General features: G+C 44.0%; 1 protein-coding gene across 4 annotated transcripts in view; it reads left to right on the top strand.

Moving 5' to 3' along the window:
- Positions 1–2,486: 2,486 nt before the first annotated feature.
- The window catches only part of ETS1 (ETS proto-oncogene 1, transcription factor), a 132,641-nt gene continuing 124,344 nt past the window's right edge, over positions 2,487–10,783 (top strand). The window contains exon 1 of one of the 4 annotated variants that reach the window (XM_047753595.1): positions 2,487–2,556. The gene's annotated coding sequence lies outside the window, so the exon portion shown is untranslated. The remainder of the gene's footprint in view (positions 2,557–10,783) is intronic. The other 3 variants (XM_047753600.1, XM_047753601.1, XM_047753594.1) reach the window with 3 other exon arrangements.

The following is a 10,783-nucleotide window of genomic DNA, read 5'->3' as shown; positions in this document are numbered from 1 at the left end:
AACCCCCATCTTTAAAGGATAAAAACCCCTATAGGACAATAGAGAGGGGGGACTCTTCTTCCCCCTCCCAGCTGTCCTGGGAGTTGTTTGCTTTTCTGTAAAAAGACTTTGCTTGCTTGTAAAAAATAATAATAATAACAATTTTGATGAAGTCCAACTTACATATTTTTTTCTTTTCTTTCTTTCTTTTTTTTTTTTTGGCCCGTGCTTTTGGTCTTATTCCAACAAATCGTTGCCAAACCCAATGTCATGAAGTTTTTTCCCCCTGTATTTCCTTTTAAGACTTTTTTAGTTTTAGCTCTTGGGTTTAGGTCTTTGATTTATTTTGAGTTAATTTTTGTATAAGGAGTAAGGTAGGGTTCCCACCTGATTCTTTGGTATGCGGCTACTCATCTAAGGCTGTATCTTTGAAGAGATTGTTTTCTAAAAGTTGCGTGCAACAAAATGTGCTGTTTTCCTGGGCATTTTCTAGGCAATGTGTACATCAGGACTGTGGCTTATTTTGCACTCTACAGATTTCTACTTATGCTTTTGCCCACTATTGTAGATAGCGGCGGAGGATGGTGCTACGGTTCTAAAGGGCTGCTGTCTGTGTGAACTCAGTGTAGACAATGCCAGACTCCAGAGCTTGTCAATAATCACACTGTACACCCATGTAACACAGAATCCACGTCTTCTCCACTACACTTCTCTTTTTTAACTTCTCTTGCAAACATAGTGAATGGAATTATAATTGTTTGTGATTGGTTTAATTGACCATGGACTTCTTAAGTGGGGCAGCAAGCTGGAACTCACCAGGCTGCAGAGGACAGGCTGAGGCTTTTGCAACTCTCTTTATAACTTCTCTCTTAGCATGTATTACATTTTATTGAGATCGTTGATGCATGTGTCTGTCTCCCCACTCCAGTGTGAACTTGTTCTTTCTCCCAGTGCCTCTCACAGTGCCTGGCACAAATACTTATTAAACAAAACAGAACCAATACCACACTCTCTTCCTTTCCTCTAAGCTATGCTAAAGGGCAAAGGCAAAAGTTGAGCAGTGGTGGTCCCTTTGTGGCTCAGTGGAAGTGAATCTGACTAGCATCCATGAAGATGCAAGTTTGATCCCTAGCCTCACTCAGTGGGTTAAGGATCAGCATTGCTGTGAGCTGTGGTGCAGATTGCAGACACAGCTTGGAAGTGGCGTTGCTATGGCTGTGGCGTAGGCTAGTGACTATAGCTCTGATTTGACCCCTAGCCTGGGACCCTCCATATGCCTCTGATGCAGCCCTAAAAAGACAACAACAACAACAAAAAAAAGATTGAGCAGTAAAATCTTGTTTTAATGATGTCATCTTAACCACATCACCAGCTTTTTACAATAAGGGAGAAAGTTGACGTTGCTCCAAAGGACCTATACTAGATTTTTGTAGTTTTTCAAAGTCGATGACCTTTACTAGATTTTTGTAGTTTTTCAAAGTCGATCATTTGCGTCTTGGTTAGAAAGGCAAAGGCGTCAATCCTGGCAAATTTTAACTCCCATCCTTTCTTCAAAGTGAATGGAAACTTTTAGGATGAAAGCCTTAAATTATGCAGCCAAATACTGACTTTTCAAAAAAAAAATGTAAGGAAATAACCCAGTTCATAGAAACAATATTATGTTGTAACATTCTTACCAGAGTCCTGAATATGTGAACGTAAAGTGCTGTGTATTTTCAACTAGAATGCGATTCACCTGCTGTTTACATTTTCTCTAAATAAATGAATATTTCTGCCCTTTTATTCCTTCTCCATGGATTAGGAGTCAGGGTTACTTAAAATTCATCTATTTTAGAGATCATCTAAAACCAGACTTCATGAAGAGGATAATTTGGCTTTACTTTTCAGAATTCCTAACTCTTGATGTGGTCAACTGTCTTCCATATAATTATTTTTCTTTCCTTAGGATATATCACACTGCCCCTCAGGTTATTGGACATAAAGACAAGTTATAGAGATAAGTCCAGCATGTGCCTGAGTGGTAGACAGGCAGTTCCCTGGCACAGCCTTTGCTGGCTGGATTCTATGGCCCTCCCCTGAACTTTGGCCATGGTTCAAAGGGGGCACTGATGAAATGTAAATCATGAATATTCACATATTCAGTAGGGAGCAAATCTAAAGCAACAGGCTGAGGCAGGATTTATCCCTCCAAGGGTGTTCTCTGTTGCTCTTTTCCCCACTACTTTCTGTGCCTGAGTTCAATTTAATCAAAGAGCAATTTTGATGATATGAATTAAGGTGTGATCTGGCGTTACCTCAGCCAATAACGCTATTTCATTCTCCAGCTGAGCCTGCCCTAGTGGCTGCCTTCGTGGAGTCAGGGGCCAGTGCAGCAGTGCCTTTTTTCCAGCTTTCCTGGGCTTGACCACACCCCCCAATTTGAGGAGGCAGCTCTATTAGAAACATTATGGCATTATGGTCTTTGCATCCTCTTTAGCCTCCGGGCAGAGGATTCCCGCAGGTAGTTGGAAAGAGACCACTGACTTAGAGGGAAGCTCACTCAGGACCTAGTCTTCACCCAGTCTCCACGGCAAAGTAGTAAGTGGGGTGTGAGTTTCTGCCTAAAACTTTGCAGTCCATTTTCCTTTTCCCCTTTATTTTTCTTCTTCTTTTTTCATTTGCTGGAATTAACTGGTAAATTGATGGGGACTTTCAGGATACCAGCGGCTTTCTCTTTCCTGTTTTCGCATTTTACTCTTTTTTTCCATTCAATGGTTGAATAACAGTTTTCAAAAATACTTCCTAACTTGGTTAGAATAGTCTGAAATCAAGACTGTTCCCCTCTTTCATCTCCTCTAGAAGAGCAAAATCATGCACGTTTTAGACACTCGCCGATTAGTTGTCAGAGATGGAATTTGCTTCACAGCTTGGAGCACTTCCAATAAAATAAAGCTGTGCTAAAAACATGGACATTTCTTTCCTCTTTTCTCTTTCACTCCTAGTGAGCCGTTGTTTTACTTTTTTTCTTTCTTTCTTTTTTTTCCCCCTTAAGCTCAGCGGCTTAATGAATTGCTTTTACTGTGAGGAAATTGCTACAGGTTTGCGTCTTGCAAGTTAAACTAGGCTTTTTGATGTCTGCCCCTGCCTCCAGACTCAGAGCTCTCCCAGGTCCTCCTGCCCTTGGGAGTGGACTTGAGTTGGGGGAGTCTGAAAGTCAAGGGGGACACTTTGTACCTCCAGCAGAGCTGGAATCCCTGGGCAGCGCTGTGGATGAGCCCAGGGTGTGGACGGCCCCTCCCCTCCATTTGGTGATTTTTATATCTGCCAATCTCACTTTGTTTGTGACTTCTTATCTACCACTAAAACGTCTGTTACCCCCCTCCCCCTTTCAAAATTGCATTTGATGTAGGCGAACCGTTCAAAAGATGCTGGATTGCGGAGATCAGGGCCTTGGATTGTAGGTTTTCCTTATTACCTTTGGGATGAAAGGTGTTTTGTTTTTTTTTAAATCTCAAGGCCCCTTTTCTTCCTATGTCATACCACTACTGCGCAACTGAAAAGAGAGAGATTTGTTAAACAACAGGAAATCCAGCTTCTAAAATCGTAACTCTGGCAGTTCCATTTGATTTGTAAAGTGCCTGGCACTCTGACTCTTTCAACAGTTGTGGTTCTGGAGGGCACCGCCTTCTTTTTATCTAAAAAGAAACTCCTTTGCTTCTGGCCGGCTTGGGACGCGCAGGGAGGGCACTGGGTGGTCCTCAGAGCTGTGGAGATTCTTCCTACCTGTTGTTTCTGAGCGGAGGGGCCGGTAGAGCTAATGAGTTATTGCCTGCAAAGTGCTTTGAAGATGAAAAGATCTTTTCATGTGTTCCGCGTTTGTAGTTATTAATATTAATATTTGAAGAAGCATGCTGCTTCTAATTGTAAATCAACAACTCCCATCCTTGCCAACTCAGGAGTGAAAAAACAAACAGTGAAGGCAGCCACGCAGCCTCTTCCGTCCTGGTTCCGCTGCTGAGGATGTGGGAAGCCGCCGAGAGCCTGATTACATCTTTGCTTCCCAGCTCCTCACACCCAGGTGCTGGCTGGCAGAGGTGCCAGGACATCCACGAGTAGATCCTGGGGGAAGGTGGGTGGCAGGGGGCAACCCTTCCACACCTGGTCACCTGGGACCTTGGAGAAGGGATTGCGAGCATGGATCTGGGCCAGTGGGCGGGTTCCAATTGTCACGGGGTTCAGACGTGAGGGGGGGTCGGATCAGGGACCAGCCCTAGGTTCAGAGTCAGGATTGTGGATGTGGACTCCGGTTCTATTTGAGATTGACCTTGTAACTGAGAACAAATGACTTGATGGGACTGTGCCTTGTTTTCTTTGTCTCTGAAATGTGAAGAATGTTATGTGCCGTACCTATCTCAGGAAGATGAGAGAGGAGAATTAAGCAGCGCAGTTTTGGAGAATAAAAACAGTGCCAATAATGTTGAAGTAACATCGTAACACAGGAAGGTGCAGGTGCTCAGGGACTGCGAGCCAGGGGCAAACAGATGCTTCCAAACAAATCTTTGGCTCTGCCATTTCCCCCTTCTCTTGCCTCCGACTTGCTGCCTGATTCCCTACTGATAATTCGAGTTCTGTTCCTCCTGGTTGTATTGATTGGTGAACAGATCTGTGCTCAACAGCAATTCTCTTTCTCTAATTACCCTCTCAGAACTTCCATCAGTACATCAAACAGCAGAAGGAAACTGGGCATCTTTCCTTCCTTCCTCCCTCCTCCCCTCGTGTGTGTGTGTGTGTGTGTGTGTGTGTGTGTGTGTGTCTTTCTGTGTCTCTCCTTTATGGAAGTTAAAATGTATACAGTATTAGAGCAAAACAAATGTGATGAGCAGTGATCTAGTGACCCTGGAGGCAAATCTTGTGAATTCCTTCAATCCTGGGCCAGCTTAAATATGAACAGATTTTTTTTTCTTTTTCTTTTTTTCTTTTTCGGGCCACACTTGTGGCATATGGAAGTTCCCAGGCTAGGGGACGAATTGGAGCTGTAGCCGCTGGCCTGCGCCACAGCCACAGCAACTCGGGATCCGAGCCGTGTCTGTGACCTACACCACAGCTTACGGCAACACCAGATCCTTAACCCACTGAGTGAGGCCAGGGATCGAACCTACATCCTCATGGATGCTAGGCAGATTTGTTTCTGCTGAGCCACAATGGGAACTCTCCTTTTTTTTCTTCCGCCCCTTCGTCTCCTTTGTCCCTGCTCTACTGAAAATGTAGCTTTAGGGAACTCAACCTTTTAATCCAGATGGTTCTCTGGATATAATACCTGGTCTTCTCCACTTCACCCAAGGAAGGATTATAGTCCTCGAAGTTTACTGAGCATTTAGTATATTCCTGGGCCACTTGCTTGGTGCGTTGCTCGTTTAATCTACGGTGGGGGGGGGGGAGTCTCTTGTTCTCCCCATTTAGCAGATGAGGACTCTGAGGCTGTGACCTACTTGGTTGGTGGAGGGATGTGATTAGAACCAAAAAGAATGTGTGTCCAGAGGTGTGGCTGGAGTCCGGTCTCGCAGGAACCTTAGCAGCTTGGAGGCACTTACACAAATTCAGGCTGAGCTTTTCTGCCTAGGCTGATGGTTTACTTATCTCAGGGAATACTCTGACTTAGACCTGTTTTTCAAAGGGGAATCCATCAGTGAATGATTCACTGTTAGGAAGAGACCGAGTCTGAAGAAAGGCTACAAGGTCTAGTTGACTGGATCAATGACTCTTTCCTTCAGTCCTTCTTGGTACAAATATTGATGGTACAAATTTCTCCCCTGGGCCCAGCCTTGTGTTGAGTGCTATGATGGCAGAAAAAGCAATATGTTAAGTTCCATTTCAGGAAAATCAATGTAGGAGTTCCCGTTGGGGCTCAGTGGTTAACGAACCCAACTAGTAACCATGAGGTTTTGGGTTCGATCCCTGGCCTCGCTCAGTGGGTTGGGGACCCAGCATTGCTGTGAGCTGTGGTGTAGGTCACAGACACGGCTCGGATCTGGTATTGCTGTGGTTGTGTCATAGGCCGGTGGCAACAGCTCTGATTAGACCCCTAACCTAGGAACCTCCATGTGCTGCGGGTGTGGCCCTAAAAAGACAAAAAAACAAAAAACAAAAAGCAATGTACTTTATTTTAGGAGGCAAGATTTTACCTGAAAAGGAATTAAAAATAAATGACAATATAATTGTTAAGTGATATGCTACAGCCTATGAATGCTTTGGGAGTTCAGATGGAAAAAAAAATGTTACCTAGAACAGAGAGAGAAGGATGTTTGTGATCAATTTTGTTTTCAAAGAAGAGGGTACCTTGGATGTTCCTACTGATCCCATGCCTTCCTAGAAGGCACAGTTTGGACAGTACTTACTACGAAGTCAAGCAGCCAACTTTGAGGGAAGATGTCGAGGAAGTCCTCTCAATGGGAGAAATACAATTTACAAATTTTCAAGAGCTGTGGAAGCATAGAAACCCTCAGGATTTGAGTCTTTTGCACATTTTTGAAATGTTTCAGTTTTTTATTTTGAAATAATTTGAGGTGCGTAAAAAGTCGCAAAACATAGTACAAAGAGTTTCCAAAAGGTTTAAGTTCTTTGGAATTGTGCAAAAATATAATGCAAATGACTCCTTAATCATCTTTCCGTGCCTCCAGTTGATCTTTAATCCAGAAGGATTCCTTTCGGTGGGGAAAGAGCGGTGATGCCAATTTCTTGACTTGAGCGATGTAGTAACTCAAGCCCTGGCTTCTTAGGAAAGGCAGGAAAGCCTTGTAGGACTCGGCCATCACCTGGCCCATGACTTGAGAGGCAAGGACAGGTCTAAGCTGCACATTCTCCCTGGCCGTGTTGGTAGTGCAGCTAAGATAAAAATCAAACCTCTGCTCAGCCTGTGGCCCAGATGTCGTCCTGCCTATTCCTTGGTGGGCTCTGCCTTCCAAACACCTTCTTGTTATAACCGTTTGGTAGTTCACCCAAGCGAATCCAGACACTGCCCTGCTACTCAAAACGAGGTCCCCTGACCGGACCAGCAGCATCGGCAGCACGTGGGCTCCTGTTGGAAATGCTGAACGCCAGGCTGTCCTTCAGCCCTGCTGACTCAGGCTCTGCCTTGTAAGGTGATTCCTAAGTGATTCCTATGCAAATCCTTTCGGCAAGCACTGTTCTCAAGAAAAAGCAAGAACAAAGAAAAAATATTTTGAAACGATCAGGAGCTCTTGGAACATTTTCCAGAGTGGCTTACTACTTCCTTATGTTTATACCTAGTTGCTAAAGTGTTCCTCCGGGAAAGAGTCACATTCCTATCAAAAAGCTATTGGTTTAACTCAGGAAGCTGCACTGGTTCCCCATTTGTGTTACTCAGTCTTTCACGGAATTTGTTTCCCACTGTAAGAAAAATGCTTAATTCTGAGCTTTATGCATAACAATGGCACAGACAAACTACCATTCAACACCAGTTGTGGCTCTTTTCTCCTGTGAAATTCTTGACTGAGGCTACTCAACCTATGGTTGGGAGAGAATCCTTTTTTGATTATTTAAATGCAAGTCCTGGAGTTCCCTGAGTGGCTCAGTGGAAACAAATCTGACTAGGAACCATGAGGTTGAGGGTTTGATCCCTGGCCTCACTCAGTGGTTTAAGGATCTGGCATTGCTGGGAGCTGTGGTGTAGGTCGCAGATGCAGCTCTGATTGGACCTGGGAACCTCCATATGCTGCTGGTGCGACCCTAAAAAGTGCTTGCATGCGCACACGCACACACACACAAAAGCAAGTCCTTTAGAGAAAGAGATAAAGAGTATATAGGTCATCTGGCTTCTGGCTCTAATATCTGAATTAAATAACCTCTGCTGCCTTGGGCAGTAAAAATAACAATTACTAAAAACCGCTCTTACTATTATTTAGTAAATGCTTACTAACACCAGGCACAGTGATAAAAGAGCAATAATAATAATAACAATAACTATTATTTATGACTATTTTATCATGTGTAAAGGATCCTTCAAAGCACTTTTTTTTTTTTGTCTTTTTAGGGCCATACCTGCAGTATATGAGGTTCCCAGGCTAGGGGTCCAATTGGAGCTGTAGCCACCAGCCTACACCACAGCCACAGCAATGCAGGATCCGAGCCTCACCTGTGACCTACACCACAGCTCATGGCAACACCAGATCCTTCACCCACTGAGTGGGGCCAGGGATCAAACCCGAGACCTCCTGGATGCTAACTGGGTTCGTTAACCACTGAACCACAACAGAAACTCCACTTTTATTTTATATAACCCTCCTCAATAATCCTGAAAGGGTTGGTATTTTTATCTCCATTTTTTAGTTGAGGAAACTAAGACTTCGTGAGGTTAAGAAATGTGCCCATGACCCACACACTCAGTAAGGAGTGTGGCTGGTCAACCCACAGCCTAGCACTCCTTGAGCGCTCTGCTCAACACTTAACCCCTCTGGGCTCCTTCATTCAAATAAAAAAGGGGGGGGCAGATTTGAGGAGATTTTTCCAACTCCAAAACTCATTGACTTTACAAAATCCCTCTTTATGCCAGGAAGCTGTTTAGCATTACAATGAGAAATTTGAACCTTACAATTTGGGCAATAGAACAAATGAAATCCCACCGTGAAAAATCACAATCAGTCCAAAAAGTCGCTCTCTGGATCTGACAAATTTAAGGCAGCTGGTGTGCTTTAGTCCGATTTTAAAAGGGCATTATTAAAGCTCTCCTGTTCTGGGACCTTGTTCTCTCCATATCTGTATCTTGACGGTGTCTTTCAGTTTTGTTGAGAGCTTCTTAAGAGCCAGGACCGTACCTAAAATTCTAGATTATATTTGACCTAACTCCACACGCAGTGAGTTGAACAGCAATTATTTAAACGTCTAGGCTCCTTCGGGATTTCTTTGGCAGCCACCCCGGGGTTAGAGTTGACATTTTAGCTTGCTGCTCTTCCCTGGGTTCGACTTGGCCCAGAGTCTCATATACCAGGACCTCTGCGATAGCCTTCCTCGTGAAGCAAAGATGCTCGACATCCGTTGCTCTGGCTTACTCTTTTTTTTTTTTTTGTACCTAGTTTCTTAGGAAAAATATAATCCCATTTTTTTATTCCGTTATTTATTTATTTGGGTCTTTTTTCTTTTTAGGGCTGTACCTGCGGCATATGGAAGTCCCCAGGCTAGGAATCTCATCGGAGCTGTAGCTGCCGGCCAATGCCAGAGCCACAGCAACGCCAGATCGCTAACCCACTGAGCAAGGTCAGGGATCGAACCTGCAACCTCATGGTTCCTAGTGGGATTCATTTCTGCTGCTCCATGACAGGAACTCCTGTTCTGTTATTTATGGAGTGCCTGCTCTGGGCATGGCACTGAGTACATCTGACAGACAGCAGTGGTTATTTGCTGCATTTCATGGTTCAGTAGAGGATTTAAGGACTAGCATAGGAAGACAAAGCTGTGGCCACTTGTACTGTAAAACAGCGTATTGAGGGTTCCCTTTATTCTTCCAGAGGGTGTTCCCACACTCGAAAGAATAGAGCATTAGTTTCTGAAAAGTTTCAGAGACCAGGATTGGCAGTGTGCTCGTAAAATTGCTGGACATAGAGGAGCGGGCAGGTTTTATTGTATTTCCTTGATGTTTATGAGAGGCTGTGCCATTCTGCCCAATGTTGCAGGTGCCATTCCAGCAAAGTAATAGTGAGGGATTTGTTTTCCTGAGGCGGAAACATAAAACAGTCTATGAGCCCCTCCTTATCCCCTGATTGATATGGTTCAACAGACTAAAACCATCTTATATTCTCTCTCCTTTTCAGGACATAGTCATGAGCAGCTTTTGCTGTATAATAATAATAACAAGAGTCCCATTTTAGTATTCCAAGAAAGATCAGTTGAGTTCTGTCAATTCATACAGAACCTGAAAGTGTTATACTTGATTAGGAGGTGGGTTTGTTTAGAGCCATCAGAGATGGATATGAGTCATTTTCAGGCCTCTAGTCAAGATAGAGTTGGGGGACTAGTGAGCAGTGAAGTTGGGGGGAAACAAGACTGACGTGTTCACTAATCTGTGAGTTGATGCTTCATGGGCTTCGAGAAAGAGTTGGTGAATTTAGCTTAAGAAGCAAAAGCACATGAATCAGATCCTGGCCTCCGCAGGTCACTGCTGGCTTCTTGAAACAGGAAGGGCAGTTTCCTGCCATAATACTGGAGTACTCAGTCAAGAAAATGAGGTTCTTAGAGAGTTAGGACAGAGAAACCAAGTTCAATTCTTCTTACTGATTTCTTTTCTAACCACAAAGTTTGCTTGGGGAAGGAGTAGTGGGGATTGGTTAACAATCTAAATATACTTAGGTCTGAGTGCTTGGAGAATTGGACTTGGTAGCTTTTGTTACACTGCCAGATCTGGGGTGGGAGTGTCTTCTAAAGGGACTTGAAAAATACCAATGGACTGCTCATGAGAACTAGAAAGAAAATAATGGAAAACAATAGGCTCATCAATCGGGCATGTCCATTAGTTTAGGGAAAAATGTGATCCCGCTTGCAGTTAATGTTAAAGGAATCTAACCTCAGGGTGGGCATATGCACAGATGTCATCATAGATGGTGACTCTCCTTTGTGTCCCAGAGATACCTTCACTGTCTTGGGTATACTCGGGCACTGAGATGTAACCTGCACATGCTAACTCTTCATTGAGCCAACAAGTGTCATGCATGTCTGAGATGTGCCAGCTAAAAAGACCCAGTCCCTGTCCTGTAGGAACTCATGATGCAGAAGCAGCAACAGACACAGATGCAGGAAGTACTGTGAGCTTTGGTGA

The sequence above is a fragment of the Phacochoerus africanus genome, chromosome 11 (genome assembly GCF_016906955.1).
Source record: "Phacochoerus africanus isolate WHEZ1 chromosome 11, ROS_Pafr_v1, whole genome shotgun sequence".
NCBI classification, from domain to species: domain Eukaryota; kingdom Metazoa; phylum Chordata; class Mammalia; order Artiodactyla; family Suidae; genus Phacochoerus; species Phacochoerus africanus.
This window is presented reverse-complemented; position numbering and strand designations above follow the sequence as displayed.